Here is a 16,005-nt window from a genome sequence, read left to right on the forward strand (position 1 = left end):
TTTTTACTACTTAATGAAGTGACTCTTGAACCTCCATAACTTGAGGACAAGACTCTTCATTTTTGTAACCATTGCCAACTTTTATGAGTTTTATGAAACTTAAATGTGACTTTTCATATAACTTGAGGACAAGTTACAAAAAACACATTTTAGAATCAACTCTTAGATTAAAATGGATTGAAAACACATAATCAATTAACTTTTCTATTAATCTAAGCAATTCATAAGAACAAGATAATTCAAATCAAACTTTTTCATGTAATTAGTCTAAACCTTAAACTAATACAAAACATGAATCTATTGACAATCATATTTGAAATTGGATTAGCATGAACATTACCACATCAAAAACAAGTTTATAAGTCCAAAAACATCTTAGGGTAATGTTCCTAGTCCAATTCTAGCCAAAACAATCGAATATATGCTGTATGGGGGTCCAACTCGTCGAGTGCATGAACTAACGCGGTGAGTTGGATTGTTTTGATCACTTTTTAGGCATGGACTCGCTGAGTCTCCTGATGGACTCGCCGAGTCTGCTGCCCAGACAGCAAACAACTTCGCTTTTTAAGCGGTTTTGCAAGTATAACAAGAAAACAGGCCTAGGCTTTGATACCACTGTTGGGTTTTGAGCATTCTAACACTCCTAAGTGTACATGCAACCCTAAATACCTTGGATCTATGTTTTTCTCTATTGTACATGCAAATACGAACTTTCCAAGGTATTCATCCTAACTAGCATAATAACATTGATTCAAATGAATATATCAAGTTAGAATTACATACCTCTTTGATGTAGATTGTCTTCATGAAGCTTGAGTGCCTAGTGCCCCAAGTGTGACACCTCAAATGGTTCATGTGACATCCCCAAAATCTCAGCCAGAAAAGACCGATTTTCATTTATGCTTTTAAATATTTTCAGAGTAAATCCTTTTGATTTAAAAGAGTTGTGGAATTTGTTCCCAAAACAAAACATGATAAAATAATATTTATCAAAGCATTTCATCAAGAGATGCATTTCATTATATAATCAAAACTCGGGATGTCATCTTTCGATACAGACCATAAAACATAAACGATAAACATTACAAGTCATTCAACATATATATACATATACAGACTTGTAAACAAAACAACAAGATGATCCATCCATCTTACGTCCTTGCGCCACTTCCTGTAATACAAATAAAACTGAGTGGGTCAGGCTTGGGAGCCTGGTGAGCATATAGGGTTTTCAACCCACAATAAATAAGTTTTATTTAATTTCACCAACCAATCACTATCCCGATTACCCATTCCCGTTATCCTCACTTTACGTCCCTAAAACAACTATCTCAAGGGACCTAATCTAGGATTTTCATCGGGACGGACATCACTGCGAAGGGGTTTCCTCAACAATAGATATCCTAAAGGCAACCATGAGGGGGATAGAGTACACCGGTGAACACATCGTTCACAACACCTACAGGTTATGAACCTGCTAGCGTTCCACTGGACTGTCTAGAAAGAGTCCGTGGTCGTTATCCATACTCCGCTGAATAACTAGATCAACAACAACAACAACATCGAGGCCTCTCATCTGTTTATTACACACCAACTATCTACCCATGTTCTACCCAACATATTAGTAGATAAAATATATATTTTCATACGTAGTTTAAAGAAAACTTGTATAGCATGCTTTAATCAGCACATATATCACATAACAGATGAGGCACACACACATATAACACATATCTCATATAGAAATAAGCAGATCTATAAGATAGAAGAGATGTGAATACTCATTCACACATAACACAACCAAATATATACACATAGCACGTATTTTTATATAAAATACTTCGTATTATTGTATTAGAAGAAATGACTACACACTCACTTGATCAGAAGACGATCCGACAGCACTACGACTTATAGAAGTAGTATTCCTCAGCAGATCTGGAAGATCTCCTCGAAAATCGAACTTTTCGCGGGTAGAGCTTCGACTCGGGAACCGCGCTTCTCGGGATCTTCGGGGTTTCGGGACTTGCCTCGGGGCTAGAGTATGATACCGGGGCTTCGGGGTAGCTTCGGCACGAAAAACGATGCAAAAGACTAGAGAGAAGAGAAGAAATTGAACAACAAATGAGGCTGCCTTCGGATCCTTTATATAGAGGCTGGAGCCTCGGAGTACGCGGGGTGTACAGGCGTACGCAGCGCGTACGCGTCCGAAATCGTCATTGCATGCGTCATCCGAAGTGTCGACACTATCGGAGTTACGCGATAGCGTAACCTCGTACGCGGGGCGTACTCCGGATTACACCGGTGACACGGCTTCGGATAATGCCTCCGATTTTGAATTAAATAAAAATACAAAATGATTAATAAACTTCGGAAATTCATAACTTCTTCATACGAACTCCGTTTTCGACGTTCTTTATATCCACGGAAAGGTGAGACCATGCTCTACGACTTTCGTTTAGACTCCGTCGGCTAATTTTGACTTTATTTTTATTAATTATTTTTAATAGGCCGCGACAGAAACTTTCGTTATAAATTCATAACTTCTTCGTTTGACGTCCGTTCTCGCCTAACTTTTTATCGCTTCGATACCAACAACGAGATCTTCGATTCTCATTTAGATTGCTTCGGATAACAACCGCTCGATCTTAATTCGAGTATTTCAGGCTGTATACCGCTAAGCCGGAACTTCGATAAATCATAACTTCCTCATACGAAGTCAGATTTGGGCGTTCTATATATATTCGGAAACCTCGTTTCGACTACTACAACATTAACCAAAGATATTAAGTTTATTTTACACTTAAATTTTGACGCTTATTTTTATTCTTAATTAATCAGACCACATAATTAAGCAATTAAGCACAAAACACATAATACTCAAATAATACATTCTTATTATTTCAAAACGGGTTACAAAGGTTAACCTAGACTATTATATTGCTAAATATGGAAAGCCCGGAAACACAGGCGTTACAATTCTCTCCACCTTAGAATGATTCCGTCCCCGGAATCACACATCAACAAACAAATGCGGATAGCGACCCATCATGTCACTCTCCGTCTCCCAGGTGAGATTCGGCCCATTCGTGTGTTTCCATCGGACAAGCACTAACCCAACCATCTTGCGTCGCAATTTCTTAGTCTTTCGGTCAACAATTGCCTCTGGTTCTTCAATCAACCTTTTGTTCTCATCAATTCTCAATTCAGAAATTGGAATTATGTCGGGAACTTCTCCCGTGAACTTCCTCAAATAACACACATGAAAAGTGTTATGAATTCCATTCAGTTCTTCTGGTAGTTCGAGCTTGTAAGCTTGGTTCCCAATCCTCTGAAGAACTTTAAACGGTCCAATAAACCTTGGACTTAACTTTCCCCTTTTACCAAATCTTATAAGTCCCTTCCACGGCGAGACTTTAAGCAAAACCGAATCCCCAACCTCAAAAGTTATCGGTCTCCGCTTCTTGTCAGCATAACTCTTTTGACGATCCTGAGCTGCTAACATTCTTTCCCTAATTATTTTCAACTTTTCAGCAGTTTGGTGAACCAACTCCGGTCCCATAAACTGCTTTTCCCCAGCCTCAAGCCAACAAGACGGCGTACGACACTTCTGTCCATACAAAGCTTGGTAAGGTGCCATCTTAATGCTCGAGTGGAAACTATTATTATAGGAAAATTCTACCAACGGTAAATGTTCATCCCAATTACCTAGGAATTCCAGAGTACATGCTCTCAGCATATCTTCAAGTGTTTGTATCGTTCGTTCGCTCTGACCATCAGTCTGCGGATGGTAAGCTGTACTTAAACACAACTTGGTACCCAATTCCTCTTGTAGACTTTTCCAAAACCTCGATGTGAAACGGCTATCACGATCCGACACAATCGTTAACGGAACACCGTGAAGCCTCACAATTTCCTTCACGTAAGAATTCGCAAGCTTCTCCATAGACCATTTCTCCCTGGCCGCTATGAAATGCGCACTCTTAGTGAATCGATCAACGACCACCCAAATCATGTCGTGACCATTCTTTGTTCTGGGCAGTTTAGTGACAAAATCCATAGCAATGTCTTCCCACTTGCCCATAGGCACAGGCAAAGGTTCTAAACTCCCATACGGTTTCTGATGTTGTGTCTTGACTCTCGCACAAGTCACACACTTGGCCACATACTTTGCAACATCAAGCTTCATCGTCGGCCACCAGTAGTAGGGTTTCAGGTCCCTATACATTTTAGTGCTACCCGGATGAATCGAGTACATGGTCTTGTGAGCTTCTTCCATCAGAAGATCTCTGACTCCTCCTGTCTTAGGTATCCAAATCCGATCTTGGAACACCTTCAGTCCATGACTGTTTACACCGAACACCAACGTTTTGCCCAAACGTTCCTCCTTTCTGTCATTCTTCTCAGAAGCTTCGCTCTGAGCTTTCTTTATACTTTCCAAAATAGTTGAGACAACTTCAATTCTCAACGCTCTTGGCCTTTTCCTTTCAGGATTGACTTTCCGACTGAGAGCATCAGCAACAACATTTGCTTTACCGGGGTGGTAAAGTATCTCGCAGTCATAGTCTTTAAGTAATTCTAGCCAGCGTCGTTGCCTCATATTCAATTCTTTCTGATTAAAGAGGTATTGGAGACTCTTATGATCAGTGAAAAGTTTGCACTTCGTGCCATAGAGGTAATGCCTCCATATTTTCAGAGCGAAAACTACCGCTGCCAACTCCAAATCATGAGTCGGGTAATTCTTTTCATGCTCTTTCAGCTGTCGAGACGCATATGCTATCACCTTCTCTCTTTGGGTCAAAACACAACCCAAACCAACACCAGACGCATCGCTATAGACAGCGAAGTCTTCAACTCCATCGGGTAGAGAAAGTATCGGTGCCTCGCATAGCTTCTCCTTTAGCTTCTCAAATGCTTCCTTATGCTTCTCACCCCAAGCATAAGTAGCTCCTTTGTGGGTCAAAGCTGACAATGGACTAGCGATCGAAGAAAAGCCTTGGATAAACCTTCGGTAATATCCGGCTAATCCTAAAAAGCTTCGAATCTCCGTGGGACTTTTCGGTTGTTCCCACTTCGTCACAGCTTCGATTTTCGCTGGATCAACCATTATCCCTTCTTGGTTGACCACGTGACCCAAGAATTGGACTTCACGAATCCAAAAATCACATTTGGAGAACTTAGCATACAACTTCTCCTTCTTCAGAACTTCCAACACTTCTCGCAAGTGTCTGCCATGCTCCTCCTGGCTTTTCGAGTAAATCAGAATGTCGTCTATGAACACTATCACGGATTTATCAAGGAACGGGTTACAAACCCTATTCATCAAATCCATGAACGCTGCTGGAGCATTGGTTAGTCCAAACGACATAACCAAGAACTCGTAGTGTCCATATCTAGTTCTGAATGCAGTCTTCTCGATATCTTGCTCTCTTACTTTTAGCTGATGATATCCTGACCTAAGATCGATCTTCGAGAAATAGCTCGAACCTTGCAATTGATCAAACATGTCATCAATCCTTGGCAACGGATATCTATTCTTTATTGTTGCCTTATTCAGCTCTCTGTAATCGATGCACATTCTCATACTTCCATCTTTCTTCTTTACAAATAACACCGGAGCTCCCCAGGGCGATGAACTAGGTCTAATGAAACCGTTGTCCAATAACTCCTGAAGTTGCATCATTAGCTCCTTCATCTCCATCGGTGCTAATCGATAAGGTGCTTTTGCGATTGGTGTCGTTCCTGGCAACAAGTCAATACGGAATTCCACTTGTCTATCAGGCGGTAATCTAGGAAGATCTTCGGGAAATACTTCCGGATAATCACACACAACTGGAATATTCTGCATCACCTTCTTTTCCTTCTTAGCATCAATCACGAATGCTAAATACGATGTACACCCCTTGGTCAAACATTTTCTGGCTTTCATCAATGAAATGATTCCAGAATTCACTCTGCGTTTATCTCCATACACCATAAACGAATCTTTCCCAGGCGGGTTTACTTTGACTATTTTCTTCTTGCATAAAATTTCGGCATCATTGACGCTAAGCCAATCCATTCCCAATACGATGTCGAAACCATTAAGTTCGATAAGCAATAATTCCTCGTGGAACTTATTCCCATTTAGATCAATTAAGATGTTTTTCATGCGATAGCTAACAGGTACAAACTTGCCACTAGCAACTTCGACTAATAAAGCATTATCTAGTCTAACAACAGGCAAAGCTAGCTTTCTACCAAATTCATGCGATATAAAGGAGTAGTTGGCTCCAGAATCAAATAAAATTTGGGCAGGCAATTCGTTAACGAGAAAGGTACCTGAAGCGACATCAGCTTCATCTTTAGCAGCTTCCAGTGTCATCTGGAATGCTCTCGCCTTTGGCTTTGGCGGAATGTTGGGTCTAGCTGCCTCCTTCTTCTTCGGGCAGTCCCTCGACATATGACCCTCCTCACCACAACCATAGCAAACTTTCTTTGTGAGGTTACACTCATTGGCATAGTGCCCTGGCTTTCCACACTTGTAGCATGTGTTCGCCACCTCACATCTTCCATGATGCTTCTTCTTACATTTGTCGCACCATTTCGCTTCACCTCCACCTCCCCTCGAACCAGACTTCGAGAACTTGTTTTTCTTGTTGGACCCTGAAGTTCCATCGAACTTCCTCTTTTCTCCAGCATCTATTCTTTCCAGACCCTTTTCCTTCTGCTGGGCCTCCACATTCTTAGCTGCACGAACAGCCGTTTTTAGAGTGGTTGCCATTTTGACTGTCGGACCAAAGTCAGCAGGCAGTCCGTTAGCAAACCTCTCAATCTTGGAGAGTTCCGTCGGCACTAGGTACGGAAACAACTTCATCTTCTCAGTAAATGCAGTAGCATAGTCATCTATGCTCATCTTCCATTTCTTCAAGTTTTGGAACTCATTGTTCAGATCAATCAGATCTATCTCTGAACAATATTGCACCCTTAACTGTTCCAAGAACTCCTCCCATGACATTTTCAGGGCCTCTCCTCGTGGCATAGTATCTGCCAACAACTTCCACCAACTCAAGACCCCAGTCTTCAGTTGTCTAACCGCAAAGACGGTTTTCTGTTTGTTGCTACAGTCGCAACTTTCAAATACCATCTCCATTTCGGAGATCCAATCCATTATCTCAACAAGCTTTGGGCTCCCAGAAAGACTTGGCGGTTTGGCGCCCAAGAAATTCTTGTACATACGCCCATCCTTGTTGTTTCTCCTTTCCGGATCGTTCCTTCGTTCCTCTTGAGTCCCAACTTGACTCACCATGCGACTATTGTTCCCTTCCTCCGATTGCTCGGGAATCAATTCAGGTTCCTCAATAGGTATGACAGGTTCATCCCTATTATTATGCAACATTTGTCGCATCTCCTCCCTTTGTTCGGCTAGCATAGCCCGAATCATGGCTTGCACCGCAGCCATTGTTATTGGTTCTGGTGCTGCTGCTACAACAGGTATCTGCTCAATCACTGGCGGTTGATTCCTGTCTTCATCCGCGTTTCCAACGCCACTCCTTGTTCTCACCATTTTGATCTACACACCGAATACGGTGAAATTAGATCCTCATTCATGATAGATATTCAAATCATCCTTATCACTCCGAAAGGCTTACATGCTAGTTCTAATAACGTAGGCATACGCTCAGAATCCTACACACATAAGGTTTCCAGATCCGGTCGGCAACAGACCGTAGATCCGAACAAATAATATCATATATGGCAACATATAACATTTAGCACATAAAACATTTTAGGCAACTTTCCTAAAATAAACTAGTGCTCGTGTCTAAAATCCAACAGACACACATCTCATCATTCCATTTAGCATTCTAAGTTTAAGTCTAGAAATCCTACAAATTCCTAGTTCGCTTAAACTAATGCTCTGATACCAACTGTGACATCCCCAAAATCTCAGCCAGAAAAGACCGATTTTCATTTATGCTTTTAAACATTTTCAGAGTAAATCCTTTTGATTTAAAAGAGTTGCGGAATTTGTTCCCAAAACAAAACATGATAAAATAATATTTATCAAAGCATTTCATCAAGAGATGCATTTCATTATATAATCAAAACTCGGGATGTCATGTTCCGATACAGACCATAAAACATAAACGATAAACATTACAAGTCATTCAACATATATATACATATACAGACTTGTAAACAAAACAACAAGATGATCCATCCATCTTACGTCCTTGCGCCACTTCCTGTAATACAAATAAAACTGAGTGGGTCAGGCTTGGGAGCCTGGTGAGCATATAGGGTTTTCAACCCACAATAAATAAGTTTTATTTAATTTCACCAACCAATCACTATCCCGATTACCCATTCCCGTTATCCTCACTTTACGTCCCTAAAACAACTATCTCAAGGGACCTAATCTAGGATTTTCATCGGGACGGACATCACTGCGAAGGGGTTTCCTCAACAATAGATATCCTAAAGGCAACCATGAGGGGGATAGAGTACACCGGTGAACACATCGTTCACAACACCTACAGGTTATGAACCTGCTAGCGTTCCACTGGACTGTCTAGAAAGAGTCCGTGGTCGTTATCCATACTCCGCTGAATAACTAGATCAACAACAACAACAACATCGAGGCCTCTCATCTGTTTATTACACACCAACTATCTACCCATGTTCTACCCAACATATTAGTAGATAAAATATATATTTTCATACGTAGTTTAAAGAAAACTTGTATAGCATGCTTTAATCAGCACATATATCACATAACAGATGAGGCACACACACACATAACACATATCTCATATAGAAATAAGCAGATCTATAAGATAGAAGAGATGTGAATACTCATTCACACATAACACAACCAAATATATACACATAGCACGTATTTTTATATAAAATACTTCGTATTATTGTATTAGAAGAAATGACTACACACTCACTTGATCAGAAGACGATCCGACAGCACTACGGCTTATAGAAGTAGTATTCCTCAGCAGATTTGGAAGATCTCCTCGAAAATCGAACTTTTCGCGGGTAGAGCTTCGACTCGGGAACCGCGCTTCTCGGGATCTTCGGGGTTTCGGGACTTGCCTCGGGGCTAGAGTATGATACCGGGGCTTCGGGGTAGCTTCGGCACGAAAAACGATGCAAAAGACTAGAGAGAAGAGAAGAAATTGAACAACAAATGAGGCTGCTTTCGAATCCTTTATATAGAGGCTGGAGCCTCGGAGTACGCGGGGCGTACAGGCGTACGCAGCGCGTACGCGTCCGAAATCGTCATTGCATGCGTCATCCGAAGTGTCGACACTATCGGAGTTACGCGATAGCGTAACCTCGTACGCGGGGCGTACTCCGGATTACACCGGTGACACGGCTTCGGATAATGCCTCCGATTTTGAATTAAATAAAAATACAAAATGATTAATAAACTTCGGAAATTCATAACTTCTTCATACGAACTCCGTTTTCGATGTTCTTTATATCCACGGAAAGGTGAGACCATGCTCTACGACTTTCGTTTAGACTCCGTCGGCTAATTTTGACTTTATTTTTATTAATTATTTTTAATAGGCCGCGACAGAAACTTTCGTTATAAATTCATAACTTCTTCGTTTGACGTCCGTTCTCGCCTAACTTTTTATCGCTTCGATACCAACAACGAGATCTTCGATTCTCATTTAGATTGCTTCGGCTAACAACCGCTCGATCTTAATTCGAGTATTTCAGGCTGTATACCGCTAAGCCGGAACTTCGATAAATCATAACTTCCTCATACGAAGTCAGATTTGGGCGTTCTATATATATTCGGAAACCTCGTTTCGACTACTACAACATTAACCAAAGATATTAAGTTTATTTTACACTTAAATTTTGATGCTTATTTTTATTCTTAATTAATCAGACCACATAATTAAGCAATTAAGCACAAAACACATAATACTCAAATAATACATTCTTATTATTTCAAAACGGGTTACAAAGGTTAACCTAGACTATTATATTGCTAAATATGGCAAGCCCGGAAACACAGGCGTTACAGTTCACACAACATCAATTGCTTTTCGAATAACCTTGAGAGAAATGTAGAACACTAGAAATCGGCTAGCCCTTCTCTAGAATGATACTAGTGTCGATTTTGGTCAAGAATAAGATGCATATATAGTTAGGGTTACACGATGTAAACCCTAATTGACATGGCCTTTCATTTCCATGATCCATGGGTACAAAAACACCATGGAGCATCCATGAAGCATCATATGGGTTTTAGCCCAACTAGATAATCCATGGAGCATTAACCCACTATATAAGTATGGATGATTTAAACAATCAACCCATATATTTAATTAGTCTTCTTTTGATCACTTAAGTAATCCTAGATTAATTTTTTGATCAATACTAATTAAATAATCTTATTAATATATTAGAACTTATAATCTATTAACCAACCTTAAGTGTTATTTCTCTCATTATAGTCTATCCAACTGCATGATGCCATGCAACCCAAATGGACCATGTCTGGTCGGGTCAAGTCTTACCAATTATAGTTATGGACTTAGACATTAATCCAACATAAATAATGCAACTTTATGGCCTTAGAGATTTTAATAAGCTCAGATCTGAATTTTGGACATAAGTTCTTAAGGCATTAAGACCTTAATGAGATTTTTGATCTAGGGTGCATACACCGGGTGTAAAAGTAAGTATGTTGCACGAACTGTACCTCAACCATGATTTCCCTTGTGCTTCAGTCATTGTACGCGGGGCGTACAAGTTGGTACGTGGTGCATACGGCTCAGTTCCAGGTTTTTGGTCATTCGTTTGGGCCTTGGACCATTAGGTGTTGGGCTTTTTAGGTTGTGCCAAATAGGAAGGGCAAAATGACCTTTTTGCCCCTAATTAGGATAATAGGATTATTGGACCATTTATTATTGGTTAAACCCGGATTATTAGTTAAGGTTATTTTTTTGGGATATAATTATTTACTGCAGATCGAGTGTGTGGTTTGGTTATCTTCTTTTGGAGGTGATTTTTCTCAATATGTCAATGGGTCCCATTAACTTGTTATGTAGAATGCTAGTAGTCTCTATGATATTTGCATGAACGAACAAGATCTGGCCCCTGGAAATTGTATGAAAGCCCCAAATCTGGCCCCTGGTACTTGTATGTAAGACCAGGATTTGGCCCTCGGTATTGCAAGGAAAGACCATAATTTAGCCCATGGAAAATACTGATTGTAAGACTGTGATTCGGCCCATAACATTCATTATCTTGTATGTGGTATGTGGTGCTTTCAGGAAAGTACTAAGCTTTGTGCTTACAGTTTATGTTTATGGTTTTAGGTATTTCTGACTCAAAAGGGAAGGGCTCGACATGATGGCACAACATCCTCCCCTCACGAATTCTGCAAATTGAATAATTGTACTTTGATGTTTGAATACTATGATTTAGTGTTGGATTTTGAAACGACTAATGAATAATTTGACATATTTTTACAGAAAATTTTCATTACCGTTTTTGGGCTGTTACACTGGGTTGACGGCTCGTTTGGGGCCGTTCCTTACCCGTGTCTTGCGGGATGATAACAATCTTGAGCTTTTTGTCTGCCATGAATGGCGGAGGGTTATTGGGGTTCAGAAGGTGGTCTACAAGGATCTCTGTTGCGAGTTCTTTTCGACAATCCACTGCGACAAGTATTCGACGAGATGGGCTGATAGATCAGTCTTTTCTTTTCGTATAGGATGCGTATCCCGCTCCTGCAGCCTGGTCGAGCTAGGGATGCATCTAGGGATTTATACATCGGAGGGGACTTTGAGTCCTCATTTTTATGCCTATCTTGACAATTGTATTATTGAGCCACCAAAGGAGTGCAACTAAATGCAGGCTAGGGTCATGTTAGGTGGACCTATGTTTCCAGGACAGACATGGAGAGCGCCTTCCGATCTCCTATTTATCGGTTGATCCACCGACTGGTCGTTTGTACTATTTGTCAACATGAGGAGTGTTACAATGTTCCTTTTGGCGACCTCTACTATAAGTGGTGCCTCATTCAGACTGATGTTTCCCTTCATATTCCCTTTTTCCTAGCTCTATTTATCTAGTATTACTCTAGGTTCCATGCTATCCAGCAGCATTTGCGGGGGGTCATTGGGTAACTCGGTTGGCCTTATCGTATAAGGTTGACACTAGCGGGATGGTCCTTATTCCTATCAGAGCCATGAGTACTACCACTCTAGGGAAATTGCGGGTATTAGTTCGAGGAGTGGGGATCCAGTGGAGGATTCGAGACGAAGATATTATGGAATCGATCTGATAGGTGGAGTTAGAAGAAACCCCTAAGCCTACCTTCGAGAGGTGTCAGAGACCCTAGGCATGAGGAGTGTAACACCCGGTTTTGAATTTGCTTCGTTGCTCAGGGCTACGGCCTAATCATCAATTGTTATAAGGCTTATCGCATTGGGAAAGAAAGGATTTGGCCCAATTCGGTTGTGGGTGTCATAATATAAGTGATCCAAGTGTTTGGTTATGTCTTCGGAGGCCACGGGTATAATCGTAATTGGGTACCTCGATCTTTTATGGATTTTGGGTATTGTTTGGGAGATTTTAAGGTTTAGGTGTGTTATTAGGAGCATAGGGATTCTCTCCACCTTTTCGTCGATATAAGGTTTGTCGGAAATGGACCTAGGTTGAAGGAGTTAGGGTATTTTGAATTTTTTGGCAGATTTGGCCCCTAATGGAAATATTTGGCAGACCAATCCTATGCATCCAAGGATGCATGCGCGTATTTGGCTAGGTACACCCATCATATAAGGTCATCTGGTCACCGGTGGTTTGTGAGTACGGCAGGGTACTAAGGGGTACGCAGGGCATACTCCCTTTAGAGCAAAACCCTAATTTTGGGGTTCCTACCCTATATAAGCAACATTATGCCAACCCTTTGGTCATTTTAAGTCATCCACCACCCTTTTTGACATTCATGGAACCCTAGAGTGCTTTGGGTGAAACTTGGAGCTTGAAAAAAGATTCTTGGTGGTTTGTACAAGAGAAAAAGACGGTGAAAGACTCAACCTCTGGAGAAGAGCCTAGAGATCCAGTGTTAGCATCTCCATTTCAAGACTTTAGAGGTATAAAGTCTCTATCTTGGTTATTCATTGTATAGATTTACTTTGGTTGGTTTTTGGCCATTTTAGTCTCTTTTTCTTGGTCTTGGTGAGCTAAGGTTGTTATAGGAGCTCAATCTAGTCGATCTGGGCATTTTAGGGGTCCATCATTCATAAAGGTGCAGGCTTTGTGGATTTTTTTAGATCAAGCATGAGTTAAAACCATCCATTAAGCTCTTTTGAGCTCTAGAGTCCCATTAAGCCATGCAAACTAGTAAAGTTTCCAACTTTACTTGAAAAGTCATCCATAGAAATCAGACCGGAGTGTTAAAGCAAGGGCTGGAGTGATTAAGTGCTTATTGGATAAGTTTGGAGTCTAGGGGAGTAAGTTGGGCGCACCCACCTAGTATGATGCGCGTACTGTCCCCAAAGGTTGTATGCTTTTCATACCAGATGAGTATGCAGGGCATACTTGGCCTGGTTGACTCATGTGACATACCCATTTTCACGGCCAGAAAAGACCGATTTGTTTAAAAATTAGAGTAACATTTTAAATAAAAGAGTTGCGGAATTTATTCCCAAAACAAAATACGATAAATATTTATCAAAGCATTTCCATAGAAATATATTTCATTTAAAGACTCGGGATGTCATGTTCAATACATATCAAAAGCATAAATAGTACAACATAAGCCTTACTACATTATTTCATATTTACAGGCCTATAATCCTTATCGCTCATCCAAACATCTATGCTCATGCACCACTACCTGATATACAAGAAACTGAGTGGGTTACGCTTGGGAGCCTGGTAAGTACATAGGGTTTTCAACCCACAATAAATAAGTTTATTATTTTCATCAACTAAACAAACCTGATTACCCGTTCCCGTTATCCTCACTTTACGTTCCTAAAACATCTAACATAAGGGACCTAGCCTAAGGATTTTCATTGGGGTGACAACACATACTTCGGGGGTTCCTCAACAATTCATGTCAAATAAGGCAACCATGTGGGGGATGGAGTACTGCTAGTGATCACACAGTTCAAATAAACACCTACAAGTTGCGAGCCTGCTAGTGTTCCACTGGACTGTCTAGAATAGTTCATGGTTGTCATCTATACTCCGCTAGATGACTGGATCATCAATAACATCTATAACGAGGCCTCTCATTATTTTATTTTGTCACACAGCAACTACTACATCTTCCCATGTTTTACCCAACATATTTTGTAAATATAAAATACATATACAGTTTAAATCATTTAAAACATGTATAAAATCGTCCATCCATCATAGATAGCAAGTATACAGATAATATGCACACACAACACGTAATTTATATAAAATACTTCATATCTATGTGTAAGATGAAAGTAACTATGCACTCAGTTGTTCAGGTGGTGATTCCGAACTCAGACAACGCTTCGTTATCTCAAAACAATTTTCCCTTGACAAAACCTAGTATCAATACGACTAGGGTTTAATCTAACGTTAACGGTGACTAATTAATAGTCTAACTATTATTACTATTATATAAGCGTTAAGCAACACTTTTATATAACTCATAATAATAGCCCAAATAATTATTTTAAGGTCCTAATAATGTTACTATAATTAATTAGAAGCTATATTAAAAATAGCATAGGCGTAGTTCACTTACAGCGGGTTTTATAGAAAACCGGGTTTCGCTTGGAGCAGCGTTTCCGAACCGAAAGACCCTTTTTCTCGGGACTCCGGGAGCCTTGAGGCTTCCTTCAGGTGCTAGGGGGTTAGGAGTGGTAGAGAGATAAACTAGTGAGAGAAATAAGAGGTTTGGGTATGATTTCCTCGGTAGCCCTTGCATGCCTTCTATAGGCGCAAGCCTCCTCGCAATGCTGGGCGTTCAGCAGCTCTACGTGGGGTGTAGTTCGGATAAGGTCAACAAGTGGCGCGGCTTCGGTAGGGCGACGTGGAGCTTCCAAGACCAAGCGAATCCGAACGTGGGGCGTTCCTTCTACGCGGTGCGTATGCGAATGTGACATGTCATCATCCGAAGCGAGGCGTGGGCAACAAGGAACGGCTGAGATTTGGCCACGTCATCGAGTTCGCATCAGGCTTCGCAAATTCATACTTCGACTTCAAAAATTCGTATTTTTCGCATATGATCTCCGTTTTCGACGTTCTTTATATCCACGCGTAGGTGGGATCGTACTCTATAACTTTCGTTTAGACTCCTTCGGCTAATTCTCGACCGATTTTAAATTTAAATGTATGAGGAGATTATATTGTTAAGTGACCGTGTAAAATTCATAACTTTTACATATGGACTCCGTTTTCTTCTGTCTTTTTACCATTACGCTACTATTAACGAGATCTTCGAATCTCGTTTAGGTTGTGTTGGCTAGAAACTGCTCGATCTAATAGTCGAACTCCGGGTTGTACACTGCTAAGCCGAAACTTCGAAAAATCATAACTTCCTCATACGAAGTCAAATGTGGGCGTTCTTTTCCTGGACGCTCTCGGTTTAACATATTCTATGACTTTCATTTAGATCGCTAAGGCTAAAAGTCGTTCTATCGTAAATTCACTATTTACGCTTCCCGGTGTCGCGCCGGTTTTGCTGCGTAACTTCGACGGGTCATAACTTCTTCGTTACAACTCGGATTTCGGCGTTCTTTATATCCCCGCAATCCTTGTTTCGAGCACTATAACTTTATGTAGAGATATCGGGTTTATCTCACACTTTAATTTTGACGCTTATTTTTATCATTTATTTATTACACATTTATAAATAAGTAATAAGAACCTAAATGCACATAATTCACATAATACTCAAATAATTCATCTTTATTACTTCAAAAAGAGTTACAATAGTTGACCTAGACTATTAGATCATCTACTATTGCTTAGCCCTGAAACACGGGCGTT

The sequence above is a fragment of the Lactuca sativa genome, chromosome 3 (genome assembly GCF_002870075.4).
Source record: "Lactuca sativa cultivar Salinas chromosome 3, Lsat_Salinas_v11, whole genome shotgun sequence".
NCBI lineage: Eukaryota > Viridiplantae > Streptophyta > Magnoliopsida > Asterales > Asteraceae > Lactuca > Lactuca sativa.